General features: G+C 42.7%; 1 protein-coding gene across 1 annotated transcript in view; it reads right to left on the bottom strand.

The window, feature by feature from the left end:
* ULK4 (unc-51 like kinase 4) overlaps window positions 1–15,040 on the bottom strand; it is a 1,503,227-nt gene that overhangs the window by 682,849 nt on the left and 805,338 nt on the right. The gene's annotated exons all lie outside the window — the stretch shown is intronic.

Genomic DNA, 15,040 nt, shown 5'->3' with positions numbered 1-15,040 from the left:
TTCAGAAAGAAAATGTTTTAAAGCATTTTATTATTGCACAATTAGATGTATATAAAAGGGACATGATACCCAAATGATGAAGCATAGCAGTTAAAAGTTGACTAGAAAATATCACCTGAACATTTTCCCTTTAAAAATTCCTCAGTAGCCACATCCCATTGTAAAGGTACATTAAGCAGCCAATCATTTGAGATGTGCAGGAAAAGTAATGTTATTTCCCTCCTCAGCTTAAGGAAATGAACTATGAAATCTCACTAGATTTCAGTGAAATCTCACAAGATCACAGTAAATCACTTATGAAGCTGATTGGATGGGGTTTTTTTCAACATGTAGCTGATAGTAGCTAAAGAATAACTGTTCACAGAGCACTTAGTATTGTGGGATAAATACATTTTGAGGTAAAAACAAAATTTATGCTTACCTGATAAATTTATTTATTTCCGGATATGGAGAGTCCACAACGTCATCAATTACTAGTGGGAATATCACTCCTGGCCAGCAGGAGGAGGCAAAGAGCACCACAGCAAAGCTGTTAAGTATCACTCCCCTCCCACAATCCCCAGTCATCGACCGAAGGGAAATGGAAAAAGGAATAACACAAAGGTGTATAGGTGCCTGAGGTTTATTAAAAAAATAACTGTCTTAAAATAAGGGTGGGGTCATGGACTCTCCATATCCAGAAATAAATACATTTATCAGGTAAGCATAAATTTTGTTTTCTTTCCTAAGATATGGAGAGTCCACAACGTCATCAATTACTAGTGGGAACCAATACCCAAGCTATAGGACACAGATGACTAGGGATGAAGAACAAGACAGGCAGACCTAAACAGAAGGCACCACCGCTTGAAGAACCTTTCTCCCAAAAGAAACCTCAGTCGAGGCAAACATATCGAATTTGTAAAATATGGGAAAAGTATGCAGAGAGAACCAAGTTGCAGCCTTGTAAATCTGTTCCACAGAAGCTTCATTCGTGAAAGCCCAAGAAGAGGAGACAGCCCTCAAAGAATAAGCTGTAATTCTCTCAAAAGGCTGCTGACCAGCAGTCTCATAAACAAAACATATACTTCTCAACCAGAAAGAAAAAGAAGTAGCAGAGCTTTCCAGAGAAACAAACAAACAGGGCTGAGGACTAGCGAATATCCTTAATCGCCTGTAGGTAGATTTTTAGAGCACGCACAACCTCCAAGTTGTGCAACAAAGTTCCTATGAGAAGAAGGATTAGGACATAGAGAAGGAATCATAATGGCCTGATAAATATTTCTACCTGAAACCACTTTTGGAAGAAAACCCAACTTAGAACAAAGAACCGCCTTATCAGAATGAAAGATAAGGAAAGGTGAAACACACTACAAAAGAGTTCTGAGACTCTCTGAGCAGAAGAAATAGAAACAAAACCTTCCAAGATAACAACTTAATATCTATGGAATGCAATGGCTCAAACGGAGCCTGCTGGAAAACCTTAAGAACAAGATTACGGCTCCAAGGAGGAGCAACAGACTTAAACACAGGCCTGATACTGACCAGGGCCTGACAAAAAGATAATGCAGAAATCTGACCCTTCAGAGAACTGACTGACAATCTATTCTCCAGACCTTCCTGGAGAAAAAAAACTAAATCCTAGGAATCCTGACCCTACTCCAAGAGTAGCCTTTGTATTCACATTAATAAACATATTTATGCCATACCTTATGAAAATTATTTCTAGTAACAGGCGTGCAAGCCTGAAACATGGTCTCAATGACTCAGAACAACCACGCTTAGACAGAACTAAGTGTTCAAACTCCAAGCAGTACTTCTCAACCAGTCAGCTTCAGAGAAACGAGACTTGGATGAAGGAATGGATCCCGAGGTAGAATGTCCTTCCTCAGAGGAAATCACCAAGGTGAAAGAGATGACATCTTCCCTAGGTCAGCATCTATCAGGGCGGCCTGTGGATCTCGACCTTAAAACATAGCTTGGAACACCTCCAGATGGAGAGCACACTCCCCGGGATGAAATGTCTGTCTGCTCAGGAAATCCGCTAACCAGTTCTCCACTACTGGAATGTGGATGGCAGATAGACAGCAATTGTGGGCTTCCGCCCATTGAACAATCTGAGCCACCTCCTTCATGGCTAAGGAACTCTGAGTTCCTCCCTGGTGGTTGATGTAAGCCACTGAGGTGATATTGTCCGACTGGAACCTGATAAACTGGGCTAAGGACAATTGAGGCCAAGGTATCAGAGCATTGTAAATCGCTCTCAACTCCAAAATGTTTATGGGGAGAACAGACTCCATAGTCCTTGTGCCCTAAACAAATCCCAGACTGCTCCCCAGCCCAGCAGGCTGGTGTCCGTGGTCACAATCAACCAGGAAAGTCTCTGGAAGCATGTGCCCTGAGACAGATGCTTCTGAGAAAGCAACCACGGAAGAGAGTCTCTTGTTGACTGATCTAGATCTATCCTTTGAAACAGATCCGAATGGTCCCTGTTCCATTGTCAAACAAGGTCTTACCCTTGTAAGGAAGCTTGGACTGGGGGAAACATCAGCAGACCAAGATTTTAGCAAAGCCAGATATCTTGGCTCCCAGTCTATTTAGACAAGGCGTTGCACCAAAAAGATGCCGCACCTGACACAGTGGCAATACAAACTGCAGGTTTCCATTAAAAACCTAGATGATCAAATAAGCCTCCAGCGTCTTGTCCATGAATCCTCTATAGAGATTGTAGTTCTCAGAGCCATAGAAGAAATGGCCCCTTCTACTTAAGGCACCATGCACCATGATCTTTAATGGAGGAAACATATTTTAAAAGACAGGAGACAGGTATCCCTGGTTTCTCCAATTCCTGTGAAAAATCTCCATAGTACGGTCTAGAAACACTTCCACATAGGACGGAACATCATAGAAATGATAAAGATTACTAAACTTCCTGGGGTTGACAACGAAAGGAGTATTGGTGTTGTCCAAAGTAGCCAAAACCTCCTTTAACAATACACAAGGTGTTCAAGCATAAATCTGAAGATTACTACTTCAGCATCAGATGAAGGAATTATACTGTCCAAATCTGAGATTTCACCCTCAGAGGCTACCGACGTATTCTCCTCATCAGACTTATGAGGAAGGAGAACCTGCGTAGCAGTAGATGGGACAGAAACCCTACTATCTGAATCTCTTATGTTCCTCTTACGCCTTCCCTTTAACCTAGGAAAAGCAGATAATGCCGCAGATACCACTATAGATATCTATGCAGCAATTTCTGCAGGCAAATAAACTCCTCCAGGAGATTGAGAGGAACCGCAGGGCACTGCATGTGGTGCCATTGAGGTTTGGAACATTTAAAGAGAAAGCTGTGGCATTGCCTAAACAGCATCAACCTGAGAGACATTGGGTTCAGTGGGTAACAACCTATCTCTACATGAGAAAGTTCTAGCTAAGCAAGCAGCACAGAATTGCATAAGGAACAATTTGTGCTTCAATACATAACATACATAAATACCAAAAAACAGAGTCTTCATGACCTTAGTTCAGAATAAAAATAAAATTCCTTTATTTTAACATTTTAATATGCAAATGTGTTATGTACTTTCACTTTAAAAAGAACACTGATAGGGCTTGATAAAAAGTCAAGTACTAAGCTAGGTAATAATTATCCCTACACCTCAGCCTGACTGAAGTGTTTAAGCTTAATTGGAAAATTGAAAAGCACGGCAGCTCTCCTGCCGATCGTAAGCTGAAAATAATGGCAACAGAGAAGACGCCACTCCGCTAGCTGACCATGTCTGAGACCAAGGCGGAGAAGCCAGAGGACGAGAACCGTGCCGCATACAAGCGCGCGTCTTTACACACACACTCTGCAATATTGCAGCTTCCTTCCCGCCACTATGTCTGTAATGGCGGAAGACCGTTAGCCCCATAATTCTCCTAGATGGCATAGCGGTTACTCATATGTTAGTTCAGTCCATCTTAATGATACATCTCAGCCCATAAAACATCAGCGTCAGTGTTTTAACATAAATCTCCACAACGAACAGCGCACTGCTGAAACTGTGGAGACAAGGCTGCTTCCCAAGCTGCGTACCTTAGCAGAGCATCTAATATTTAGTTCTACCAAAAACATAGCATGAACAAAACACCATAAGCACAACGTGTGTTAGTACCTTGCTTAGCATAACCCATAGCAAAGTAAAAGGTATATAATTTAAAACCAATACATGAAATAAACCCCTGGTCTCTAGTCACACATAAGTGCCTGCTCCCTGCCTCTTAATATCCTTATGAAGGATACACATGTCCCATATAATGTTGCAGCTCAACCTTATGAAGCGCGCAGTCTCCCATACCTAGAAGACAAAAAGGTGCTTACCTGCAATCTAGCCGTCCAGCAGGAGGACAGCCTACAAGGTGTGAGAGAACATATACTCACAGAGACCTGTAGAAAAAAGAAAGAACAGAGTAAACCTAATGTGGCTTTCTATACTAGGGCAGCAACATGTTAGAAAAACGCAGCAAGGCCCACCTCACAAGTTCCTACCTGCTTTATAGCCACCACTACCCTACTGAAGAGATTAACGTGAAATCCAATTTTCTTCAGACACCAAACTTCACCTCCTCCATTGACAGAGGCGAAGAGAATGACTGGGGATTGTGGGAGGGGAGTGACACTTAACAGCTTTAGTGTGGTGCTCTTTGCCTCCTCCTGCTGACCAGGAGTTATATTCCCACTAGTAATTGATGACGTTCTGGACTCTACATATCTTAGGAAAGAAATATCTTTCTTTTTTTACAAAGAGATGTTCAGGTGGTATGTTCTTGTCAGTATTAGTTATGCTGCATCACTTTCAAGTAATTTAGCATATGGGTATATGTCCAACAAATTCCTGCAAAGGGATTAAACACAGCTAAAGTCAACTCTAAAGCAGCATCACACTACTGGGACTTAGCTAAACACATCTGGTAAGCCAATGAATGACAAGAGGTATATGTGTGTAGCCAAAAAATAGTACCAGATCTTTGTAAACAAGTATAACAGAACACATGGGATTTTGCAGGGGGATGGGATTTTATAAGCTCAATAGAATATATGTTATGTCAGGATTCCCCTAATAAAGTTTATATTATAGTAGACATGTTCCTCTCTTGTCTGTATAGCCAGGTGATCACTGTGGCAAGTGCTTTTATTCCTGTAGTGCACACAGAGGTTTCTATAATCTATATTATAGTCCCCAAAAACCTGTATGGGTCTCTATTTCACATGTGGCTACCCTTGATGCCAATTTAGTAAGCTGATCACTGTGGTCATTTTCAATATTATTTACTAAATTCTTAACAAAAACATAATTTATGTAAGAATTTACCTGATAAATTAATTTCTTTCATATTGGCAAGAGTCCATGAGCTAGTAACGTATGGGATATACAATCCTACCAGGAGGGGCAAATTTTCCCAAACCTCAAAATGCCTATAAATACACCCCCACCACACCAACAATTCAGTTTAACGAATAGCCAAGAAGTGGGGTGATAAAAAAGGAGCGAAAGCATCAACAAGGAATTGGAATAATTGTGCTTTATACAAAAAAATCATAACCACCATAAAAAGGGTGGGTCTCATGGACTCTTGCCAATATGAAAGAAATTAATTTATCAGGTAAATTCTTACATAAATTATGTTTTCTTTCATGTAAATGGCAAGAGTCCATGAGCTAGTGACATATGGGATAGCAAATACCCAAGATTTGGAAATCCACGCAAGAGTCACTAGAGAGGGAGGGTTAAAAATAAAGACCGCCAATTCCGCTGAAAAACATAATTTATGCTTACCTGATAAATTTATTTCTCTTGTAGTGTATCCAGTCCACGGATCATCCATTACTTGTGGGATATTCTCCTTCCCAACAGGAAGTTGCAAGAGGATCACCCACAGCAGAGCTGCTATATAGCTCCTCCCCTCACTGCCATATCCAGTCATTCGACCGAAACAAGCCGAGAAAGGAGAAACCATAGGGTGCAGTGGTGACTGTAGTTTAATTAAAATTTAGACCTGCCTGAAAAGGACAGGGCGGGCCGTGGACTGGATACACTACAAGAGAAATACATTTATCAGGTAAGCATAAATTATGTTTTCTCTTGTTAAGTGTATCCAGTCCACGGATCATCCATTACTTGTGGGATACCAATACCAAAGCTAAAGTACACGGATGATGGGAGGGACAAGGCAGGAACTTAAACGGAAGGAACCACTGCCTGTAGAACCTTTCTCCCAAAAACAGCCTCCGAAGAAGCAAAAGTATCAAATTTGGAAAATTTGGAAAAAGTATGAAGGGAAGACCAAGTTGCAGCCTTGCAAATCTGTTCAACAGAGGCCTCATTCTTAAAGGCCCAGGTGGAAGCCACAGCTCTAGTAGAATGAGGTGTAATCCTTTCAGGAGGCTGCAGTCCAGCAGTCTCATAGGCTAAACGGATTATACTCCGAAGCCAAAAAGAAAGAGAGGTTGCCGAGGCCTTCTGACCTCTCCTCTGTCCAGAGTAAACAACAAACAGGTTAGATGTTTGGCGAAAATCTTTAGTATGCATACAAAGAGAGAAGCGCTCTACCAGGAACGAACAACAGCTCAGTGGCTTGTTCTATGGCGATTTACCACCCGGAAGCAGCCTCTTTTAGACCAGTGTGCTTTTCACAGAAGAAAACTTTCCTGAAGTATATCAGTCTGATCCTGCCAAGTAAGGTCAGTCCAGCCCCGAAATATCAGGCAATTCTCCTCTGAACAAGGAACATGACAACCCCAGACGATCGTTTCGGCCTCCTATGGGCCTCGTCAGTGAGGTGCAGCCACATTCCTCTAAGCACACTGGGCAAGGAGTCCACATCTGGTTTCCCCCATCACCCATAGGGAGACTTCCCCAGGGTCATAATAATTTGCATACAAAGAGAGAAGCGCTCTACCAGGAACAAACAACAGCTCAGTGGCTTGTTCTATGGCGATTTACCACCCGGAAGCAGCCTCTTTTAGACCAGTGTGCTTTTCACAGAAGAAAACTTTCCTGAAGTATATCAGTCTGATCCTGCCAAGTAAGGTCAGTCCAGCCCCGAAATATCAGGCAATTCTCCTCTGAACAAGGAACATGACAACCCCAGACGATCGTTTCGGCCTCCTATGGGCCTCGTCAGTGAGGTGCAGCCACATTCCTCTAAGCACACTGGGCAAGGAGTCCACATCTGGTTTCCCCCATCACCCATAGGGAGACTTCCCCAGGGTCATAATAATTTGCATACAAAGAGAGAAGCGCTCTACCAGGAACAAACAACAGCTCAGTGGCTTGTTCTATGGCGATTTACCACCCGGAAGCAGCCTCTTTTAGACCAGTGTGCTTTTCACAGAAGAAAACTTTCCTGAAGTATATCAGTCTGATCCTGCCAAGTAAGGTCAGTCCAGCCCCGAAATATCAGGCAATTCTCCTCTGAACAAGGAACATGACAACCCCAGACGATCGTTTCGGCCTCCTATGGGCCTCGTCAGTGAGGTGCAGCCACATTCCTCTAAGCACACTGGGCAAGGAGTCCACGTCTGGTTTCCCCCATCACCCATAGGGAGACTTCCCAGGGTCATAATAATTTGCATACAAAGAGAGAAGCGCTCTACCAGGAACGAACAACAGCTCAGTGGCTTGTTCTATGGCGATTTACCACCCGGAAGCAGCCTCTTTTAGACCAGTGTGCTTTTCACAGAAGAAAACTTTCCTGAAGTATAGCAGTCTGATCCTGCCAAGTAAGGTCAGTCCAGCCTTAAGTAGCCTGTAGTAGCCTGTAAGTAAAACTTCAAGGCACGGACTACATCTGGATTATGCAAAAGACGTTCCTTCTTTGAAGAAGGATTAGGACATAATGATGGAACAACAATCTCTTGAGTGATATTCTTGTTAGAAACCACCTTAGGTAAAAACCCAGGTTTTGTACGCAGAACAACTTTATCTGAATGAAAGATCAGATAAGGAGAATCACAATGTAAGGCAGATAACTCCGAGACTCTTTGAGCCGAGGAAATAGCCATCAGAAAAAGAACTTTCCATGAAACAAGTTTGATATCAATAGAATGAAGGGGTTCAAACGGAACCCCTTGAAGAACTTTAAGAACCAAGTTTAAGCTCCATGGAGGAGCAACAGGTTTAAACACAGGCTTAATTCTAACTAAAGCCTGACAAAATGCCTGAACGTCTGGAACTTCTGCCAGACGCTTGTGTAAAAGAATAGACAGAGCAGAAATCTGTCCCTTTAAAGAACTAGCTGATAATCCTTTGTCCAAACCCTCTTGGAGGAAGGACAATATCATAGGAATCCTAACTCTACTCCATGAGTAATTCTTGGATTCACACCAATGAAGATATTTACGCCATATCTTGTGGTAAATTTTCCTGGTGACAGGCTTTCGTGCCTGTATTAAGGTATCAATTACTGACTCGGAAAAGCCATGCTTTGATAGGATCAAGCGTTCAATCTCCATGCAGTCAGTCTCAGAGAAAGTAGATTCGGATGATTGAAAGGACCTTGTATTAGAAGGTCTTGTCTCAGAGGCAGAGTCCATGGTGGAAAGGATGACATGTCCACTAGGTCTGCATACCAGGTCCTGCGTAGCCACGCAGGCGCTATCAATATCACTGATGCTCTTTCCTGTTTGATTTTGGCAATCAGACGAGGGAGCAGAGGAAACGGTGGAAACACATAAGCCAGGTTGAAGAACCAAGGCGCTGCTAGAGCATCTATCAGTGCCGCTTCTGGGTCCCTGGACCTGGATCCGTAACAAGGAAGCTTGGCGTTCTGGTGAGACGCCATGAGATCCAATTCTGGTTTGCCCCAACGGAGAACCAATTGAGCAAACACCTCCGGATGGAGTTCCCATTCCCCCGGATGAAAAGTCTGACGACTTAGAAAATCCGCCTCCCAGTTCTCTACACCTGGGATATGGATCGCTGACAGGTGGCAAGAGTGAGTCTCTGCCCAGCGAATTATCTTGGAGACTTCTGTCATCGCTAGGGAACTCCTGGTTCCCCCTTGATGGTTGATGTAAGCCACAGTCGTGATGTTGTCCGACTGAAATCTGATGAACCTCAGTGTTGCTAGCTGAGGCCAAGCCAGAAGAGCATTGAATATTGTTCTTAACTCCAGAATATTTATTGGGAGGAGTTTCTCCTCCTGAGTCCATGAACCCTGAGCCTTCAGGGAGTTCCAGACTGCACCCCAACCTAGAAGGCTGGCATCTGTTGTTACAATTGTCCAATCTGGTCTGCGAAAGGTCATACCCTTGGACAGATGGGCCAGAGATAACCACCAGAGAAGAGAATCTCTGGTTTCCTGATCCAGATTTAGTAGAGGGGACAAATCTGTGTAATCCCCATTCCACTGACTGAGCATGCATAATTGCAGCGGTCTGAGATGCAGGCGCACGAATGGCACTATGACCATTAAGCCGATTACTTCCATGCACTGAGCCACCGTCGGGCGCGGAATGGAGTGAAGAACATGGCAAGCATTTAGAAGTTTTGATAACCTGGACTCCGTCAGGTAAATTTTCATTTCTACAGAATCTATTAGAGTCCCTAGGAAGGAAACCCTCGTGAGAGGAGATAGAGAACTCTTTTCTTCGTTCACTTTCCACCCATGCGACCTCAGGAATGCCAGAACTATCTCTGTATGAGATTTGGCAATTTGAAAGCTTGACGCCTGTATCAGGATATCGTCCAGGTAAGGAGCCACCGCTATGCCTCGCGGTCTTAGGACCGCCAGAAGTGAGCCCAGAACCTTTGTAAAAATTCTTGGGGCTGTACTACAAATTGGTAATGCCGGTCTAGAAAGGCAAACCTCAGGAACTGATGATGATTCTTGTGAATAGGAATGTGAAGGTAGGCATCCTTTAAGTCCACTGTGGTCATGTACTGACCCTCTTGGATCATGGGTAAAATGGTTTGAATAGTTTCCATCTTGAATGACGGAACTCTGAGGAATTTGTTTAGGAACTTTAAATCCAAAATTGGTCTGAAGGTTCCCTCTTTTTTGGGAACCACAAACAGATTTGAATAAAACCCCTGTTCTTGTTCCGTCCGCGGAACTGGATGGATCACTCCCATTACAAGGAGATCTTGTACGCAGCTTATGAATGCCTCTTTCTTTATCTGGTTTGCAGATAATCTTGAAAGGTGAAATCTCCCTTGGGGAGGAGAAGCTTTGAAGTCCAGAAGATATCCCTGAGATATGATCTCCAACGCCCAGGGATCCTGAACATCTCTTGCCCACGCCTGGGTGAAGAGAGAGAGTCTGCCCCCTACTAGATCCGTTGTCGGATAGGGGCCACTCCTTGTTCCAGGACTGGTTAGGTTTCCAGGCCTGCTTGGATTGAGCAAAAGTTCCCTCTTGTTTTGAAGCAGAGGAAGTTGATGATGCACCTGCCTTGAAATTTCGAAAGGCACGAAAATTAGACTGTTTGGCCCTTGATTTGGCCCTGTCCTGAGGAAGGGTATGACCCTTACCTCCAGTAATGTCAGCAATGATTTCTTTCAAACCAGGTCCGAATAAGGTTTGAAAGAATAATGTCCCTTGAAAGGAATGTTGAGTAATTTAGACTATGAAGTCACATCAGCTGACCAGGATTTGAGCCATAGCGCCCTACGCGCCTGGATGGCGAATACGGAATTCTTAGCCGTTAGTTTAGTCAAATGAACAATGGCATCAGACACAAATGAGTTAGCTAGCTTAAGAGTTCTAAGCTTGTCAACAATTTCAGTCAATGGAGCTGTATGGATGGCCTCTTCCAGGGCCTCAAACCAGAATGCCGCCGCAGCAGTGACAGGCGCAATGCATGCAAGGGGCTGTAAAATAAAACCTTGTTGAATAAACATTTTCTTAAGGTAACCCTCTAATTTTTTATCCATTGGATCTGAAAAAGAACAACTGTCCTCAACCGGGATAGTGGTACGCTTTGCTAAAGTAGAAACTGCTCTCTCCACCTTAGGGACAGTCTGCCATAAGTCCCGTGTAGTGGCATCTATTGGAAACATTTTTCTAAATATAGGAGGTGGGGAAAAGGGCACACCGGGCCTATCCCACTCCTTACTAATAATTTCTGTAAGCCTTTTAGGTATTGGAAAAATATCAGTACTCACCGGCACTGCATAGTATTTATCCAGCCTACACAATTTCTCTGGCACTGCAATTGTGTCACAGTCATTCAGAGCAGCTAATACCTCCCCAAGCAATACACGGAGGTTCTCAAGCTTAAATTTAAAATTAGAAATCTCTGAATCAGGTCTCCCCGATTCAGAGACGTCACCCACAGACTGAAGCTCTCCGTCCTCAGGTTCTGCATATTGTGACGCAGTATCAGACATGGTTCTTACAGCATCTACGCGCTCTGTATCTCGTCTAACCCCAGAGCTATCGCGCTTGCCTCTCAATTCAGGCAATCTGGATAATACCTCTGACAGGGTATTATTCATGATTGCAGCCATGTCCTGCAAAGTAATCACTATGGGCGTCCCTGATGTACTTGGCGCCATATTAGCGTGCGTCCCTTGAGCGGGAGGCGAAGGGTCCGACACGTGGGGAGAGTTAGTCGGCATAACTTCCCCCTCGACAGACCCCTCTGGTGACAATTCTTTTATAGATAAAGACTGATCTTTACTGTTTAAGGTGAAATCAATACATTTAATACACATTCTCCTATGGGGCTCCACCATGGCTTTTAAACATAATGAACAAGTATCCTCTGTTTCAGACATGTTTGTACAGACTAGCAATGAGACTAGCAAGCTTGGAAAACACTTTAAAGCAAGTTAACAAGCAATATAAAAAACGTTACTGTGCCTTTAAGAGAAACAAATTTTGACAAAATTTGAAATAACAGTGAAAAAAGGCAGTTACACTAACAAAATTTTTACAGTGTATGTAACAAGTCAGCAGAGCATTGCACCCACTTGCAAATGGATGATTAACCCCTTAATAACAAAAACAGAATAATAAATGACAAAAACGTTTTTTAAACACAGTCACAACTGCCACAGTCTACTGTGATTGTTACCCTCCTCAAACACGACTTTTAAGCCTTTTGAGCCCTTCAGAGATGTCCTGTATCATGCAGAGGGAAGCTGAGTGTCTGTCAGTATTTTTATCTGCACAGAAAAGCACTAAAATAGGCCCTTCCCACTCGTATTGCAACAGTGGAAAGCCTTTTTCTAGGCAAAAATTAAACCAGCCATGTGGAAAAAAACTAGGCCCCAATAAGTTTTGTCACCAAACATATATAAAAACGATTAACATGCCAGCAAACGTTTTATATTACACTTTTATAAGAGTATGTATCTCTGTTAATAAGCCTGATACCAGTCGCTATCACTGCATTTAAGGCTTAACTTACATTAATCCGGTATCAGCAGCATTTTTCTAGCAAATTCCATCCCTAGAAATATATTAACTGCACATACCTTATTGCAGGAAAACCTGCACGCCATTCCCTCTCTGAAGTTACCTCACTCCTCAGAATATGTGAGAACAGCCATGGATCTTAGTTACTTCTGCTAAGATCATAGAAAATGCAGGCAGATTCTTCTTCTAAATACTGCCTGAGATAAACAGTACACTCCAGTACCATTTCAAAATAACAAACTTTTGATTGAAGTTAAAAAACTAACTATAATACACCACTCTCCTCTTACTACGTCCATCTTTGTTGAGAGTTGCAAGAGAATGACTGGATATGGCACTGAGGGGAGGAGCTATATAGCAGCTCTGCTGTGGGTGATCCTCTTGCATCTTCCTGTTGGGAAGGAGAATATCCCACAAGTAATGGATGATCCGTGGACTGGATACACTTAACAAGAGAAAATTAATCCACAACCCAAATCAAAAGTTTTAATCTTTATAATGAAAAAAACTGAAATTATAAGCAGAAGAATCAAACTGAAAAAGCTGCCTGAAGTACTTTCCTACCAAAAACTGCTTCTGAAGAAGAGAAAACATCAAAATCGTAGAATTTAGTAAAAGTATGCAAAGAAGACCAAGTTGCTGCTTTGCAAATCTGATCAACAGAAGCTTCATTCTTAAAAGCCCAGGAAGTGGAAACTGACCTAGTAGAATGAGCCGTAATCCTCTGAGGCAGGGATTTACCCGACTCCAAATAAGCATGATGAATCAAAAGCTTTAACCAAGATGCCAAAGAAATGGCAGAAGCCTTCTGACCTTTCCTAGAACCAGAAAAGATAACAAATAGACTAGAAGTCTTCCTGAAATCTTAGTAGTTTCAACATAATATTTCAAAGCTCTTACCACATCCAAAGAATGAAAAGTTCTCTCCAGAGAATTCTTAGGATTAGGAAACAAAGACGGGACAAAAATCTCTCTACTAATGTTGTTGGAGTTCACAACTTTAGGTAAAAATTTAAACGAAGTCCGCAAAACCGCCTTATCCTGATAAAAAAATCAGAAAAGGAGACTCACAAGAAAGAGCAGATAATTCAGAAACTCTTCTAGCAGAAGAGATGGCCAAAAGGAACAATACTTTCCAAGAAGACAAACCCTTATCTAAACCATCCTGAAGAAACTGTAAAATTCTAGGAATTCTAAAAAAATGCCAAGAGAATTTATGAGAAGAGCACCATGAAATGTAAGTCTTCCAAACTTGATAATAAATCTTTCTAGACACAGATTTACGAGCCTGCAACATAATATTAATCACTGAGTCAGAGAAACCTCTATGACTAAGCACTAAGCGTTCAATCTCCATAACTTCAAATTTAATAATTTGAGATCCTGATGGAAAAACGGGCCTTGAGATAGAAGGTCTGGCCTAAACGGAAGTGGCCAAGGTTGGCAACTGGACATCCGAATAAGATCCGCATACCAAAACCAGTGTGGCCATGCTGGAGCCACCAGCAGTACAAACGAACGTTCCATTATGATTTTGGAAATCACTCTTGGAAGAAGAACTAGAGGCGGAAAAATATAAGCAGGTTGATAATCCCAAGGAAGTGTCAACGCATCCACTGCTTCCGCCTGAGGATCCCTGGACCTGGACAGATACCTGCGAAGTTTCCTGTTTAGATGAGAAGCCATCAGATCTATTTCCGGAAGCCCCCACATCTAAACAATCTGAAAAAACACTTCTGGGTGAAGAGACCACTCTCCCGGATGTAAAGTCTGACAACAGAGATAATCCGCTTCCCAATTGTCTATACCTGGGATATGGACCGCAGAAATTAGACAGGAGCTGGATTCCGCCCAAGCAAGTATCCAAGATACTTCTTTCATAGCTTGAGGACTGTGAGTCCCACCCTGATGATTGACATACGCCACGGTTGTGACATTGTCTGTCTGAAAACAAATAAACGGTTCTCTCTTCAGAAGAGGCCAAAACTGAAGAGCTCTGAGAATCGCACGGAGTTCCAAAATATTGATTGGTAATCTCGCCTCTTGAGATTTCCAAACCCCCTGCATTGTCAGAGATCCCCAGACAGCTTCCCAGCCTGAAGGACTCGCATCTGTTGTGATCACAGTCCAGGTTGGACGAACAAAAGAGGCCCCTTTAACTAAACGATGGTGATCTAACCACCAAGTCAGAGATAGTCGAACATTGGGATTTAAGGATATTAATTGTGATATCTTTGTATAATCCCTGCACCATTGGTTCAGCATACAAAGCTGAAGAGGTCTCATATGAAAACGAGCAAAGGGGATCGCGTCCAATGCTGCAGTCATGAGACCTAAAACCTCCATGCACATAGCTACTGAAGGGAATGACTGAAACTGAAGGTTCCGACAAGCTGCAGCCAATTTCAGACGTCTCTTGTCTGTTAGAGACAAAGTCATGGACACTGAATCTATTTGGAATCGTAAAAAGGTTACCCTTGTCTGAGGAATCAAAGAACTTTTTGGTAAATTGATCCCCCAACCATGTCTTTGAAGAAACAACACTAGTTGATTCATGTGAGATTCTGCAAAACGTAAAGACTGAGCAAGTACCAAGATATCGTCCAAATAAGAAAACACCGCAATACCCCGCTCTCTGATTACAGAGAGT

This window comes from Bombina bombina, chromosome 5, assembly GCF_027579735.1.
Source record: "Bombina bombina isolate aBomBom1 chromosome 5, aBomBom1.pri, whole genome shotgun sequence".
Taxonomy (NCBI): Eukaryota; Metazoa; Chordata; class Amphibia; order Anura; family Bombinatoridae; genus Bombina; species Bombina bombina.
This window is presented reverse-complemented; position numbering and strand designations above follow the sequence as displayed.